The sequence below is a fragment of the Hylobates moloch genome, unplaced genomic scaffold (genome assembly GCF_009828535.3).
Source record: "Hylobates moloch isolate HMO894 unplaced genomic scaffold, HMol_V3 SCAFFOLD_4, whole genome shotgun sequence".
NCBI lineage: Eukaryota > Metazoa > Chordata > Mammalia > Primates > Hylobatidae > Hylobates > Hylobates moloch.
Window position 1 is genome coordinate 138,693,473 of NW_026652279.1, and position 17,001 is coordinate 138,710,473.

Here is a 17,001-nt window from a genome sequence, read left to right on the forward strand (position 1 = left end):
TAAGCCATGGAGAAAACTTAAATGGAAAGACATGATGAAAACTTCAATGCATATTACTATGTAAAAGAAGCCAGTCTGGAAAATGCTACATACTATGTGATTCCAACAATATGACATTCTGAGAAAGGCAAAACTATGGAGACAGTAAAAAGATCAGCAGTTAACAGGGGTTGCGGGGAGGGAGGTATGAATAGGCAGCACACAAAGGATTTTTTAGGGCAGCAAAACTACTCTATGTGGTACTATAATGGTGGATACATATCATTATGCATTTCTCCAAACTCAAAGAATATACAAAACCAAGAATGAACCCTGATGTGAACTATGGACTTCGGGTGTTAGTGATGCATCCATGCAGGTTCATTAATTGTAACAAATGTCCCACTGTGATGTGGGATGTTGATAATGGGGACACTGAGGGTATACATGAACTCTTTGTTGTTTATTCTGAATTTTGCTGTGAACCTAAACTCAAAAAAATACGGTGCTCGTTTTGGCTGGTTGTTTCTTTGGGTATAACACATAGACAAAGCAATGTGATGTCGCAACATCTAATTTTATGAGACAGGGTCAGCAAACATTCCCCCATCCAAGACCTGTGGTGGATATTGCTAATTAACCATGACATTCCCTTGTTGAGTCCCTACTTGCTTACAAACCTCAACATATTCCTCCAGGAAGCCATAACCAATCAATTGGCATTTGTACCTGAGATAAAACCCATTTGGCATTTCAGCTTCTGAGTTTACGATTCTAGAGAGATCTCAAGAACTCCGACACTGAAAATAAATAGGTGTGGTGAAGCCAAGTTATTCCAAGCATGCCCAAGGCTTCCCAGTTAAACATCTGAGTGAAACTAATGCTCAGGCTATTTGGCTACCTCCACACCCGAAAACGTTCTTGATTCAACCTCTTCACATTTGAGATTTTAAATTTTAGGCAGTCATATCTGCTCAGCATGAGGAGGTCTGAATTTTGCTCAATGGTTTAGAATTAGTCCCTTTTTATACTAGAGATTTGATTCTAAATGAAAAAACACTGGTTTGGCTTAGCAGTGTGGATGGTCTGGTGTATAAAGTAAGAGAAACCCTTAATTGCATGCAGAAATAATTGCTTGGAAGCTCAAAATCCATAACTTGGGCAGCTGCACTTTACTTCATTATAAGATAAAAAACTTATCTTTCTGGTTCTGTGTTTCATGAAGTAATATATTTCAACATTCTATAATGTAAATTACAACTTATCCCTACAAGGGAGCTCTTAAACTGTGTTTGCTTTCTTTTTGGCTAAGTTCTAAGGCTGAAGATCGCTTCTAGTTTATCTTTTGAGTTAAGTCACATCTTTGTTTTTCAACTTTATCATTTGTAATATTAATATTCAAACCAAGATTTTTGGGCATCACAGAAACTTAAAGCATATTTTAAAAATATTTTGCATGTATACAATTCCATAAAAAGGCTGAGTAGACACATATATATGTTTTACTTTGAAAGAACATTTTCCATTTTAGATTTTCAAATTCCTCAGCCCAGAATAAGAGAGCATCAGGGAACATAAAGGAAGTGGTCTCCCAGTCACAATGACCACATACTGCAATTGCCTTGCTCTTCAGTCTGGGTTTCTGCTTCTTGTTACAGTCATTTCAGCGGGCATCACTCAGCTGCATTGTAGTTTTCAGGAGCAGTTGTTCAGGGGGGATTTGGTTCATTGCTGGTGTGACATATGAATGATGATGACCCAGTAAGTTCTGATGACGTGGCTTCTCTCAGCAATGTTTGCTAAGCTTCTTTAAAGCCTCTTTGGCTCTTAGGGAAGGTGCATTTCAAAACCTGTAACAGGAGTCCCCGCCTAGAATGGCTCTTCAGTGTTACTCCTTCCTCCCAGCAGAAGCAGCCTTTGTTTTTTGTTTTGTTTTGTTTTGTTTTTTTGTCTGTTTGTTTTGTTTTTTGAGATAGGGTCTCACTCTGTCACCCAGACTGGAATGCAGTGGTGTGATCACAGCTCACTGTGGCTTGGTCCTCCCATGCTCAAGAGACTCTTCTGCCTCAGCCTCCTGAGTAACTGGGACCAAAGACATGCACTACCACACCTAGCTGACTTTTTTATTTTTAGTAGAGATGAGATATTCTCTTACTGTGTTGCCCAGTTTGTCTGGAACTTCTTGGCTCAAGTGATCCTCCCACCTTGGCCTCCCAAAGTACAAGTGAAAGCCACTGCAACTGGCCAGAAGCAGCCTTTGACGTCGGGTCTACTGCTGCCCTCAGCATTGAAAGAAGTTTCAACCATCCTTTTCACATTTTTTTTTTTTTTTCTGAGACAGTCTCACTCTGTTGCCTAGGCTAGAGTGCAGTGGTGTGATCTTGGCTCACTGTAACCTCCACTTCCCTGGTTCAAGTGATTCTCCTGCCTCCTCCTGCCAGAGTGGATGAATGGTTCTTCTTCTTCTTGACCATCTAATCATTGTCCACTCAGACTTTAAAACTCTGCATCAACATAACCTTCCAGGTTCTTCCTTCTCTCCACTATGGGATGCCTGGCATTGAAAATTTCTGTATATGACTTTATCATGGTGTGTTATAGTTATTTAATATAGCTGGGGTTACAGGTGTGTGCCATCATGCCCAGCTAATTTTTGTATTTTTAGTAGAGATCAGGTTTTACCATGTTGGCCAGGCTGATCTTGAACTGCTGACCTCAGGTGATCCGCCTGCTTCCGCCTCCAAAAGTCCTGGGATTACAGATGTGAGCCACCACGCCTGGCCCCTTTTCACATTTTTTATACATGGATAAATAAGATAGAGATTAGAATTCTTACATGCTAGGTGTATTTTCCCTCTGATAGTTTTACAAAATATTCTAGGTGTAGAATGTGTGGAACAGACGTCTTTTGTGTTTTCCAATCCTAGGGGTCCTGGGTTTCTGAGAATTTGTTTGTCTTGAAGTTTCCTTTAAGCCATGTACTCCTTGCATGCTTGTCTGTGCCCCTGCCTTCCAGGTACTATGGGTGTATGGGGGTTCCTTCTATCTTGAGTTTTCAATTTTATTTTTTGAAAGAGAATACAAAATAGGTTGGGTCCTATGCCACCTTGTCAGTGATATTGTGCATACTGTTGATATCAGTTCAAAGGGTGATCACAGGAGCATATATATACATACATACATATATATATTTTTTTGCATAAGGCCATAAATTAAACAAAGAATTCAAACAAAGACAGTAGGTTCATGAGTGAGAATGCTTTAATTGAACTGGTATTTGTACAAGGTGACACCCTGTTGCATACCACACACCTCCTCCCTGAGTGACTCAGCCGCTGAGCAAGAAACCTCTGAACTGTTCATTAATACAGTCAGGTAGAGGTTGAGACTCCACTGAATAAACTCTAGGTTCCCATTTCTTTCAGCCAGATCCTCCCAGGGAATCACAACAGGCTGGTTAGCCAAAAAGTCCTGGTTTTCTGCTCAATAGAGGTAAGTTGAATTATACTTGCAAACAGAAATACATCTGCTGTATGTGCACAGCTTTCTCTGTGTTCCTTACAAATGATTAAAATTAGAACTTACTGTATTATCTTTGTCTTTTCTTCCTGTAAATTTTGACAGCCTCCAGCTGGCTGTTAGCTCTGATCTTCCTTGCTGCACTTTTAGGTCACATTGCAATGAACTTCTTGGCAATTTTACACATTATGGGCATCACAGAAATGAGCACCTATTTGATTTTCTGGGTGGGAGCTGTCAGCTGGTGAATCCTGCCACACAAAGGATAATAAATTCTTTAAGTGAAGGGACCAGCGCCTGCTGGTTTATTTTCTCAAGCGACTATACAAACATTTTTTAAAGGATCTTTCTGTTTTCCTAAATGATGCTTTTAGTGAAATAGTGAACTCAAATATTGCTTTATAGTTAATAAGTCATATTTATTTTTTTCTCTACTGCTAAAAATATTGCAAGTTGCTGAGCTATGAGAGAGAGGTTTATATTTATGAGGTTTTTGTCTCCACCCTATCTTCCCCAAATAAGAAAATCACCATTTCTTACATGAAAGTACCAAGGAGTAAAGGCAGGGCGTGGGGGCAGAGTAAGGATACGTGGTACCTCACAGGGATCTGTGGGCATCTGGCCAACTTCTCTATGGTACATTCTGCATTCTAACCTAAGGAGTGATTAATGTATGTGGGGGCAATTTTCAAACTTTATTCATAGCCTAGTCCTGAAAAACCAGTTTTGGGAGACTTTTGATAAGGATAGAAGAGTTCTTTTAACAGAGCTTTCTTTTATAATTAATAGCTAAGCTGACTTGTCTGACTTGTGTTTTTTCTCATCATTTCTATTTATGATACAGAGCTGTGGGATTCAAATGCAGGGGCCACTCACAGCTTGCAAATTGCAGCTCTGTGTCCTCTAGAGAGGTGCCCCCACAGCATACCTGGCTCTATCTTTAGTACTTGAGTTCTCATGGCTTTCTATTGCTGACCAGGTCACCTGCAGTCTGAAAGGGAGTTAGACACACCAGTGCTCATTTCCCAAAGGTTTAACGAAGAATTTTACAACTTGGCTTTCAAGTGTTTATAGTAACCAGAAAACTAAAGTATAGCAAGTGTGGATAATTTTATTTTTCATAAAATGTGATTACATTTAAAACTGTCTTTCACTTCCACAGTTTATAACGTAGATAAAGCCTTCCTAATATTTGCGGTGCTCCGGTGTTTAAAGTATTGGAAACAGCAATTTGAGAAAACTGAGAAATAACAACAGTAAAAATTTAAGTAAAACATTCAGATGATCCTAAATGTCGGGATATGCAGAGAATGCCAACAACAGGCCAGAATTTTTATTGGAATGTTAGCATCATATAAATCTTAGATCTAATTGACAGAATATTTCAACTGAAATGGAGCATAGGCCCATCTAGTCTAATGCCTGAATTTTCTAGATGAGAAAAACAAAGCATAAATGTTAAGCAACTTGTGAAGATCAGAGTAGCAGAACCAAAACACCAAGCCAGATTGCTTGTCTTTTGTCTTACTGAATTTTCTCAATATTTTTTCAAATGCTTTTTATCATAAAATATGTAGTAGCAATAAATGAGCCACACTCCATCACGGACTGTGGTTACCCAGCAATATGTGGAAATATTATAGTGTGTATGGTATGACTAAGACATAATGGAATACGTTTCCAACTTGTGGCTTGTGGAATCAGTGTTGCCGTTTATTATATTTATGAGATTTTCATCTCAGGAGCCAGTAGCCCCTCAGCAGGGAGGGGATCTGATGTATGTGTGTTAGCTGTGGTCTGTACAATCAGAACACCCTCGCCTCGAATGCCATTCTGTAGGTGATGCTTACCTGACTGCCTTCTCAGACTACCAGAATTATGATGAAATACCTGAGAGGTTCATATTCCTGGGGAATATGTAAACAAAACAAAGAATATATTTTGAATGACTAAGCTCATACTGTGGAATGAACTGAACACAATTCACGAAGCAGTCAAATTAAGCAAACATTGTTTAACTGAGAGCATATTATATGGTTCAGGCATCAACTCCCAGCATTTCTTGAGTGAGGGGATAAAATCTTTGGCCTTGCAGTCCAAGGGAAATCTTTATTGGTTCCACATGGCTTCGCTTTCTGTCATTGTCCTGCTTCTAGACCATTTGTTGATCATTTTCCATTTTCTTTGGCTGGGTACTTGGAAATAAAGATTTTATGTATTAATTGCTGCATACATAGCTGGAGTTGTTCAAAGTTCACTTCTGAATCAAAAGTCTTTTTTTTTTTTTTTTTTTTTTTTGAGATGGAGTCTCGCTCTTTTCCCCAGTCTGGAGTGCAATGGCACAATCTCGGGTTACTGCAGCCTCTGCCTCCCATGTCCAAGTGATTCTCCTGCCTCAGCTTCCCGAGTAGCTGGGACTACACGTGTGCACCACCACACCCGACTAATTTTTGTATTTTTAGTATAGACGGGGTTTCACCATGTTGGCCAGGCTGGTCTTGAACTCCTGACCCCAAGTGATGTACCCGCCTCAGTCTCCCAAAGTGCTGGGATTACAGGCATAGCCAGTGTGCCTGGCCTTAATCAAAAGTCTTTATCAGTTATATTCCTTAAGTGTTTCCAGCTTACCATTGTACAAATGGTAAACTGTGATTTTTTCCATGAACTGGTGATTTTCGGGCTCAGGAGAAGCTCTTCCTCAAATGGATGCTTTGCCAAATGACAGCTACATGTACTAGACTTTCATTTCATGTTGATTACTAAATATTTTAAGGACATGAGTCATCCTTTTATTGTGATACTTAATTGGAGCAGTGAATTTTATAGCTATCTATTCAATGACAACTGGTTTACTTCTAGATACAAGAACTGATCATCCTGAATCCTCCTTGTAATAGTATACTTGATAGCTCTAAAAATCTGAATGATTTATTCTTTGTCTGTAGACCCAAGTTTCCCTGACTCTAAAATGTGATTACGTATTCTTCATATGAAACCTCTTGGGAAAGACAGTGAACTATAAGCCATATTTTTCAAACTGAGATATATACATCCCAGGAGACTGTGTCAATGTTCTAGAAAATGCAATAAAATTATGAAATAAGCATGGCACATGTCTGTATGGAGAGCTAATTTTAGTTAAAAAGCTTTGGAGAAAACTATCCCTATTGCCCTGCCCTCTCCCCAGTTCTCCCCAGGGTTCCCTCTTTTGTCATTAGAGATGCTGTGTGCAAAAGTTTAAAAGAAATTTGTATACAAATGCATGCAGGGAGCCGAAATCTAGATAGACTTGAATTTGAACCATGATTCCATGTGGACAAACGGTGACATGTGTGAGTATGCCTAACTCACAGCACCAGCAGATAAAAAGAAAAATTAGGATTCTCAATGAATAATTAATAGATATATAAAATTATATAATTATATATTATATACATATTTTATAATGTACATAGCATATTACATAATGGGACATATATGTATAAAATATGACTCACAATAGCACAAAAATATAAAAATCTAGAAAAAATCTCTACAAGAAAAATTTAAAATCCAGATTTAAAAAATAACAACATTTTATGGTAAAACATAAAGGTGAAAGCTGACTTTAAATGTTAGTTCTTCCCAAACTCTTTTTATAGAATCTATGCAATTTTAGTCAAAAGTTCCAATAGAATATTTATCTTGGAAACTTAGACAATAACTTTTTTTTTTTTTTGAGACGGAGTCTCGCTCTTTCCCCCAGGCTGGAGTGCAGTGGCGCTATCTCAGCTCACTGCAAGCTCCGCCTCCCGGGTTCACATCATTCTCCTGCCTCAGCCTCCCGAGAAGCTGGGACTACAGGCGCCCGCCACCACACCCGGCTAATTTTTTGTATTTTTAGTAGAGATGGGATTTCACCGTGTTAGCCAGGATGGTCTCGATCTCCTGACCATGTGGTCTGCCCGCCTCGGCCTTCCAAAGTGCTGGGATTACAGGCGTGAGCCACCACGCCCGGCTGAAACTTAGACAATAATTTTAAAGTTATCTGAAAGAAATGAATAAATGAGAATAGCTGATAGAATTTCTAAAAAGGAAGTTAATGAAGGGTGCTGTGCTACTAGATATTAAAAATGTATGCATCAGAAAAACACAATAATAAAAGTAGCTTGTTTTTATTGTAAGAAACTAAAGAGATTTCTTGAGAAAAATGGATAGCCACAAAGCACATTTAAGAATATGTAAGAATTTAAAGTGTGACAACGGACAAATCATTTATCAACGAGAAAGGGATTTATTCTCTCATTACCAAAGTAAATCCACATGGATTAGAGAGATTACATAAAACAACAAAATATATTGTAAAAATTAAAAGAAAAATAAATATTTAGTTAACCTCATGTTTGTTCAACAAATATTCCTCTAGAACTGATTATGTACCAGGTACTGTGATAAGTTTTGAAAATCAGCTGTGGAGAAGATGGGCTTGGCCACTGCTCTTAAGATGTACAATGTGTGAATGTGTGCGGGTGTGAGTGTGTGTGTGTATATGTGCGTGTTGAGGGTGGGGGAAGATTATTCAGCCACACACACAGACAGTCTTAGGTGATGTTATGGAAACTCTTTGCTATTTGAAAACATAGTAGGGCTCATAACTCAGCCTGGGGAGGAAGGAGTGGGGCAAGTGGCGATGGTGTCACAGAATGATTCCTGGAGGATATAGAATGTGTGATTTGGAAGGTGAATGGAAGTCTTTCCTGAAGGAAAATGAGGGGTTGAGGGAAGTTCAGGAAGAAGAGTGTTTCAGCCATAGATAGAATAAGCAATAGCTCACAGGTGATGAAAAGGATGGAGCCCCAGGCACTGGAAGAAGTTGCTGTGGCTGAAGCCAGAGTGTGAGTGGGGAGTGGGGAGTTGGGGGAAATGAGGCTGGAGGGTATGGCCTTGTCAGCCTTGTTAACAATTCGATTTTATCATGACAGAAATGGAGCACCCTTGAACAGCTTTAAGTAGGTGATGACTACTTTGGCACCAGTGAGGAGAATGGATTAAGTGGGGAAGTCTGGAGACTGAGAATGTAGCTGGGAAGCCGTTGGAATAGTCAGGAGATTATGGTAGTTTGAATTGGTGTCTTGGAAATAGAAAGATACACAAGAGATGTTGAGTTATGGATAGGACTTGACGATTGCTTGGATTTCGAGGTCAGAAAGAAGATTGATGGATGGTCTACAAAGATGGCTTTTAAAGAGTGAAAGTGGAAGAAATTATAAAGAGAAAAATAGGGAATGCAAAATCAAAAGCTTCTGATACAAAATTTATAATTAGAAGCTAAATGAAAAACTGGGAAAGTAAAGATGAATGTTCCTGACATATCAAGAAAATGAGAAATCAGTAAGAAATATATAATAATTGTCAATGGATAATTTATAAAATAAGAAAATGCCCTGTAAAGTGAAGAAAAATATGCAAGTAAAACAAAATGATTCTACTTTCACCTATTATATTATTTAAAAGATTAATGAATGATAATTCTAAATGCTGGCAAATGCATGGACACTCATATGTTGCTGGTGGATGATAAACTACTATAAGATTTATGGAAAGAAACTCGACAATAGGGATCAAGAATATTTTAGAAATTATACATCTTGGCAAGTAATTTCACTTCTAGGATTCATTCAAAGAAAATAATTAGATACTTGGTGACAAGACTTTTGTATGGGTTTTTAGAAACAACAGAGGAATGATGTTACATTGATAAATAAAATGAGATATTTTGTAGCTGCAAAATAAATATTTAAATATTCTTAAATGCCATTGGAAAATGCATATCAGTAGGCTCTAAATGGGCAAAGAAAAACCCTGGAAGAAAATTACAGTGATTGATTAAAGGTGTCTGATTTTTTTTCTTTCTTTATGCTTTCTTATATTTTCCACATTTTATATATGCTTTCTTGTATTTCCACATATGTTCTAAATATAGTGAGAAAGATTTATGTTGTGTAAAATTGGGATACAGAATAGCTACATGACAGAGCTTTTGTGAATATGAAATACAGTAAAGTATTTAAGATAACTAACAGGGTTTTGGCTCATAGTCTGTAGTCAAAATTGGAGTTTTTACTCATTTAACTTGTATTTTCAGCTAGAACTGAAAATAGCCCCGATGGGGTTCAGGTGATAGATAACTTTTATTGGATAGCTTTTTTATTAATGAATATTAGACCAGTGTTTTTTGTAAAATGAAATAATTATAGGCCACTATTCACGTTTAAGCTTGCTGTTATCATTCTGCAGAAAAGATGGGCTGTAAGAAAAAGAGCTTGTGAAGGTTGTGTATTAAAAACCAGAATCAGGCCGAGGCAGGCGGATCATGAAGTCAGGAGTTCGAGACCAGCCTGACCAACATGGTGAAACCCCGTCTCTACTAAAAATACAAAAATTAGCGAGGCATGGTGGTGCGTGCCTGTAATCCCAGCTACTCAGGAGGCTGAGGCAGGAGAATAGCTTGAACCCGGGAGGTGGAGGTTGCAGTGAGCCGAGATCACGCCATTGCACTCCAGCCTGGGCTACAGAGCGAGATTCCGTCTCAACAAACAAACAAACAAACCCAGAATCAACAGTGAGAAAATTGTATGGTAGGGGCTATCATTTGTGCTATATTCTGGACTCTGTTTCACCAGCAGTAAACAAGTTTCCCAATGCTAAGCTTAGATTGTGAGGTTGTGTGACTGAAGAAATAGCTGCTTTCTAACCATCACAGAAGGCTAAATGAATCTTTCCCAGCCTGATGATTTTTGTATTTCCTTTTAGGCTGTGTATTCAGGCTAAACATAGTTGTTTGTTTCTGAGAGACTATTTAAAAATGGGTTTAAATAGACTTGTTAATATTTACACTTCATGAAGCACTGTTTGTTTTTCCCTTACATATATTTCTTGTACTTTTGGGTGGTAATTAGTTGTTTGATGGTTTATTTATCTTCCAAAAGATAATGCTTCTGTTTATTGGTCTGTAATTATAGAGCCCCTCTTATTCTTCTACTGAAAATGGTTTTATGGCATTTGTCCTTTTCCAGTTCCTAGGGATTTTCCCTGTTTCATTGATTTCCGGGAAACAAGTAATGGTGGGTTTGGCACTGTTACCGCATCCTGAAACCCTCAGGACTTTTTCAGAAGCAAAAGTGAATACCACCAGGGCGATTTGCCACCCTGTGTCATTTTCTAGACCCCTTTTCTGTATTTGTTTACTTATTCTACTTTAGCTTTTTTATATTCTCCATCACTAAAGAGATTTGCCCTGGGCAACTATTGACATTTGGTCTTTTATAAAGATAGTAATTTATAAAAATATATTAGGCTGGGCGCGGTGGCTCACGCTTGTAATCCCAGCACTTTGGGAGGCTGAGGCGAGCGGATCATGAGGTCAGGAGATCAAGACCATGGTGAAACCCCGTCTCTACTAAAAATACAAAAAAAAATTAGCCGGGCGTGGTGGCGGGCACCTGTAGTCCCAGCTACTCAGGAGGCTGAGGCAGGAGAATGGCGTGAACCCTGGAGGTGGAGCTTGCAGTGAGCCGAGATTGCGCCACTGCACTCCAGCTTGGGCCACAGAGCGAGACTCCGTCTCAAAAAAAAAAAAAAATATAAAAAAAAAAAAAAAAAAAAAAAAAAGCTTCATATATATATATATATGAAGCTTGATGAATTGAGTGAAAGATTTTGGGGTAGTTAAAATATCCAAATGTCACTCTATGTAGATCTCATGATACTTTGGTAAAATGATCAAAGAAAGTCTGCTCCAATTCTTCTCTGTTGAGCTCCACCATGCATCTCTATTGTTGCCATCTTTATGTCCATGAGTACCCAAAGTTTAGTTCCCATTTATAAGGGGAAACAGTTGGTATTTGGTTTTCTGTTTCTGCATTAATTCGCTTAGGATAATGACGTCCAGCTGCATCCATGTTGCTGCAAAGAACATGATTTCGTTCTTCTTTTATTCACCACTTTTTAGTCGAGTAAATTTCTTCCTGTTGACTCCTTTTTGTTTCCCGGGCTTCTGCGATAGGTTCTCTTGCGTCAGGCTGATTTGAGTTTGAATCCCAACTGGGCGATTCACTAGTTATGTAACCTTAGGCAAACTACCCATCTTGAGACTCCTTCCAGAAAAAAAATCTGCCTACATTTCGACCACTGCCCACATTTCCAACTCCTGCTCTATCCTTCCACAAGAAGACTCTGACTTCACTGAAACCATTCATCATTAAGTTTCATTTAAAGAACAAGTATAACAATAGTAACAACCTAAAGGCATGTAAGGCTTAAATGAGACAACACCTATAAAATATAAGCTCAAAATAGTTATTATTATTGTAGGACCCCAAATCTCAGCAGTCAGAATTGAAGTCCTTGTTTTTTTCTCTTTTCTTCCATCATCCTTTATTTTGTTAATTTACTTTCTGCCGCACATTTTTTTTCTTTTCTGCCTTATTTCTCCTATTCTCTTTCCTTTATGAGCCCTTTTTAAACCAATTTTAGTTTCTTTGTTCGCACAATCTTTCTTAAGAGAAAGTTAGCAAGGAGTGGTAAAGACTTCATGAGGTAAGCCAAGAGCCATTACGTCCTTGGGTGGGAAGGGAAGAGTGAGATTTTTAAAGTCTTTATGCTAAGAGAACCCAAAAGATGATGAAGATTCTAGCTGAGCTGGGAACTGGCCCAAGAAATTCTTGGCACTGGGACAGGAAGAGCTGGGACTGAGATCGGGCTGGGGGACTGAAGTGAAAGTTGGCTCAGGGAATTCTTGGCACTGGGACAAGAGGAGCTGGGGCTCAGATTGGGCTGGTGGGAGAAGTGGCAATTGGGTCACCTAATGGACCTAAATGCTCCCAGAGGAAGTGCTGTTATTAGAGATAGAAAATACTGAAGGAAATTGAGTAAGGGCATGGGGAGATGAGGAGAAGCTGAAAAGAAGACAAATGTAAGAAATAGGAGATGCTGATAGTTTCAAATGCATACAAAAAGAGCTACGAAAGTTTATTGATTTTATGATTCAGAACTTTAGCTGAGTGATTTCATGTAAAACCTAAAGACAAATGTCCTTGGACAGAAGCAGTAGGCAGCAGATAAAAACTAGCTCTTTCTGGTGTTTGGCCACAAAGAGGAAATGAAAAATGGGCCAATAATTGAAAATATTTTTCCCTCTCTCCTCATAGACTTTGATGTTATGATTTCACATCATAATTTTCAACACATGCATTCAGTGCTTCATAGGTAAAGGTTTTTCTACTTCCCAGCATAAGAGAGACAGCGTTCACACATCTTTTCTCATAATATTACACTTCTAAAACACAGTTGCTGGTGTCTGTAATCAGTAGGCATATGTACTGGCAACAGCCTTTTAAGAAGCCAAGATTAGAGTTTCATCTTTTTTGTGAGAAGCTAAAAACTTAATTGGAATGAAACTGAAATGTGGCACTTGGAAATAAATCCAATTAGCTGAACTGAGGCTACGAAAGTGTCAATATGTGGGTGTTGAGTAGATTTGAAGCTCAGGATAACCTCAGTACCTGAAATAAGTAATTCCTTTAAAGAATTACAAAACAATAAGATTTGGCTGCATTTATTTTTCTAACACTACCAGTTTGAGAGACTAGTAATCTCTAATCCATTCCACAAAAGGGCATTTTTAACAAGGATATTATTCACAGAAACATATATTGTTGAACTGTTTCTAACAAGAAATATCCATGTATATATAAAGTACTGTTTTATATCCTGGGGAAGATGGAAAGAGCACTACTGCAGTAGTGCCATCTTTATGTCCATGAGTACCCAAAGTTTAGTTGGAAAGTAGAGGATTGTGGAAGTAGAGGTTGATGAGACAGGAATGTTTACACCTTAGAGGCTTTACATGGAAGCTTCTAGAAATGGCTCTGGGACCACCCAATGAGGTGGCATGAGGAGATGATTTGGGTGACATGGGCAATGGGTTCTAAGGGAAGAAGAGAGCAGCGAGGCTGGAAGAGGCTGTGTGAAGATGTAGGAGAGATGCCAAAAGGGAAAGAAAAACAGACTCAAGAGCAGACTTTCTCTGGCTTGGGCCATCTGGCAGAGGCCTCCACTGATTTGGCAACTTGCATCTTTGATAAGAAAAATTTAATTTCCCACAATATTACTCATTTATATTTCAGAAGAAAAACCCAGCATCCTTATGAAACTGTTATCACCTGTAAATAGAGTACATTATAGTATCCTTTCTCAGTTAGCTTGATCAATGGCCAGCACTGGACTATGAGAGAGAATGAAACATTATCAAGCTATCTAGTATGAGACAGATTCAGGGAAGGAGTCCAGTCAGGAACCGTGTCAGGCCACTTCTGGCTGCAGTGTGGTCATCGGGGAGTGAGTTTTGAGGCTGAGCTATCAGGAAATGTTGGGGCAGCCATTCATTCCTGCTGTTCCTCTCACCTGCTCTCCCATGATCATCAATCATCTGGGACTCCAGGCATTTCTCTGAGTGCCTGATATGGGTCATATCACATGGCACTTTGAGTTACATGTAGTATCACTTACTGAAAAGAGCTCTGGTGTTGCAGTCACACAGACCTAACTGCAGTTTCTGATTCTTCCTCTAACTGTGTACTTTGGGCAGGTTATTTAACCTCTCTGAGGTTTGGGATCCCATAATTATAGATAATAGTACTGACCTGGAAGGATTAAATAAGATAATGTGCATAAAATATGTGGTACAGCAGGTGGTACTTGGTAGGGGCTTAACAAGTGACGCTTCTTGCTAGGAACATTGAACACATATGTTTTGTTGATAAAAGAATCACACATATCTTTTGTAGGCTCCTGTCAACTTTTGGACCTTCTATTTGCTGCACGATGGCTTAGTGACATGGAGGAAGAGCATTAGGCTTGAGTAACAACAACAACAACAAAAAAAAAAGCAAAAGAAATCTCTTAAACAAATGAGGCGGTTTATTTTTCTCTTGGAAGGAAAAGTTCAGAGATAGATAATACAGGGCTATTGTGGCAACTCTATGACACTGCCAAGGAACCGGGTCCCTTCTAACTTCCTGCTCTGCTATTTTTCGTGTGTGAATTTAGTCCCTATGATTGCCCACAATCCCTAAGGTCCAAGAGGACTGCTCCTCCCTCCTGCAAGCCACCTTAGTTTCAGAAGAGAGTGGGGGAGCACAAAAGGACATATTCTTCCCAGGGACTTCCACTTCAATTGTAATAGTCAGAACTACAAATGTGTTTACTGCTAGCTTCAGAGAGCCTGAGAAATGTGGCTTTAGATATCAGTAAGAAAGAAGGGGAGAATGGATATCAGATATGCAATCATTGTCTGCCATGAGTCCCTACTTGGAAATCTCCAGATCATCATGACTGGACCTTTCCTTACTGTCCTTTCCCATTGGAACATACTGCACCCAGCCCCCCAAAAATTTAAGATAAATCTTAAACATTTTTAAAAATGTGAGTAACATTTGTAATTTAAAAGAGAGAGGCATGGCATTCTGGAGGAATTCTTAAAATAAAATTTAGATTTACCCCGAAATCTATAGTAATGATTACTAACTGTTTTAAGAATGAAAATTCTTTTTTAAAAATAAAAAAATTCATGATGTTTCACATATAAGACTAATTATATTTTCAGTAATTTACTGGTTGACAAAAAGGTATGATGTATTTGGTATAAAAATGCTTTGATGCTGAGTGCAGAAGGATTTGCAAGCAGACCCTTTGCAATTAACTCAGTGCCACTGCCCTCCATCCCTCACTCCCTCGTCCTCTGCCCATCTGGAGGTTTGTACCCAGGGTTAGGTACCATTCTAGGATGGCTGAGGTCCTGATCAACTCTCAGATCATCAGAAATTCCTGCAAAGAGCTGTGTAGAGGAAAACAGGTATCTCTTCATCATTTTATATTTAGGGACAGCTCCAATCAGACCCAACATTCTGCCATAGGGTCTGATGTTTTTATGCCTTTGTTAGCTAGGTATTCTCCAGAAGGCCTGGTTAAATGAGAACAAGTGAAATAAGACATTTGAACAAGCTCACGGACCTTACCCTCTTTCTCTCTGTTAATGACTAGCCTCAGGTATCCTATAAACACCCCTACTGGCTTCATCCCAGAGCCTCTGGGATCCTCCCTAGGAACAGTTTCCAGTAAACACACTTTCTTTCCCTGGGACATCCCAGTTGCCTCTTCCTTAATATATAGATCTCTGGCCAAAACCCCAGACGGTTGCTGCATTTTAAATTTTCTTTGGTATTCTACCCATATCCCACCTCAGTCTTCCTCTGACCTAGGCTTTTGCTGCCCCTTTAGGGTCTGCTAGGTAGGGAGAAAAGTTCAAACAATAATAATGCTTTATATGATTTTATATGAATTTATAATTTACAAAGCATTATCTCATTTAATTTCCATAACAACCTTTTAAGATTGCTATAACTTCCTCTTTGCATAGGCAGAAGCAGAGACTTGGTCCAAGTAGCTAATGAGCGACGAAGCTGGGACACACACAATCTGGGGCTTTCTAGCCCAAGGGCTGTCAACCATTTTTCCTCCTATGCCACTGCTAACACATTAAGATGTCACCTGTTCAGGCATATTTTACTTCAGATTGGCTAGTAGACAGAAAGATCCTGAGGCAAGGAGGGTCAGATGGATTTTGATGGTTTGAGGGAGATGGAAAGTTCTGGAGCATAAAGGGAAGCTAAGGATAAGATCTAATGCGGAAAAGAAGGGTGTTGACATTAAGATGGGCAGGAAGTCTGTATAAACATCAGCGTGCATCTTTAACTCTCTGATATGGTTTGGCTCTGTGTCCCCACCCAAATCTCACCTTGAGTTGTAAGAATCCTCACATGTCGTGGGAGGGACCTGGTGGGAGGTAATTTAATCATGGGGGCAGGATTTTTCCCATTCTGTTCTCACGATAGTGAATAAATCTCATGAGATCTGATGGCTTTATGAAGGGCAGTTCCCCTGCACATGCTGTCTTGCCTGCCCACACGTAAGATGTGACTTTGCTTGTCATTTGCCTTCTGCCATCATTGTGAGGTCTCCCCAGACATGTGGAACTGTGATCCAATTAAACCTCTTTCCTTTATAAATTACCCAGTCTTGGGTATGTCTTTATTAGCAGCGTGTATAGTTCCATTGTGCATATATACCCTATTTTCTTTATCCATTTGTCTGTTGTTGGACACTTAGGTTGATTCAATATCTTTGTTATTGTGAATAGTGCTGCAATAAACATGTGAGTGCAGGTATCCCTTTAATATACTGATTTCTTTTCCTTGGGATAGATACCTAGCAGTGGGATTGCCAGATCATATGGTAGTTCTACTTTTAGTTTTTTGAGAAATATTCATACTCTTTTCCATAGAGGTTGTACTAATTTATATTCCCACCAACAGTGTATGAGAGTTCTCTTTTCTCTGCATCCTCTCTAGCATCTGTCATTTTTGTCTTTTTAATAATAGTCATTCTAACTGAAGTAAGATGGTA

General features: G+C 39.0%; 1 protein-coding gene across 9 annotated transcripts in view; it reads left to right on the forward strand.

Annotated features, from left to right (window-relative positions):
- Window positions 1-17,001, forward strand: part of SCEL (sciellin) — a 166,955-nt gene that overhangs the window by 52,993 nt on the left and 96,961 nt on the right. Inside the window, exon 1 of one of the 9 annotated variants that reach the window (XM_058437993.1) lies at window positions 3,416-3,471. The exons of the other annotated variants lie outside the window; for them this stretch is intronic. The gene's annotated coding sequence lies outside the window, so the exon portion shown is untranslated. Of the gene's footprint in view, window positions 1-3,415; window positions 3,472-17,001 lie in introns of those variants that run through there. 9 annotated transcript variants of the gene reach the window in all.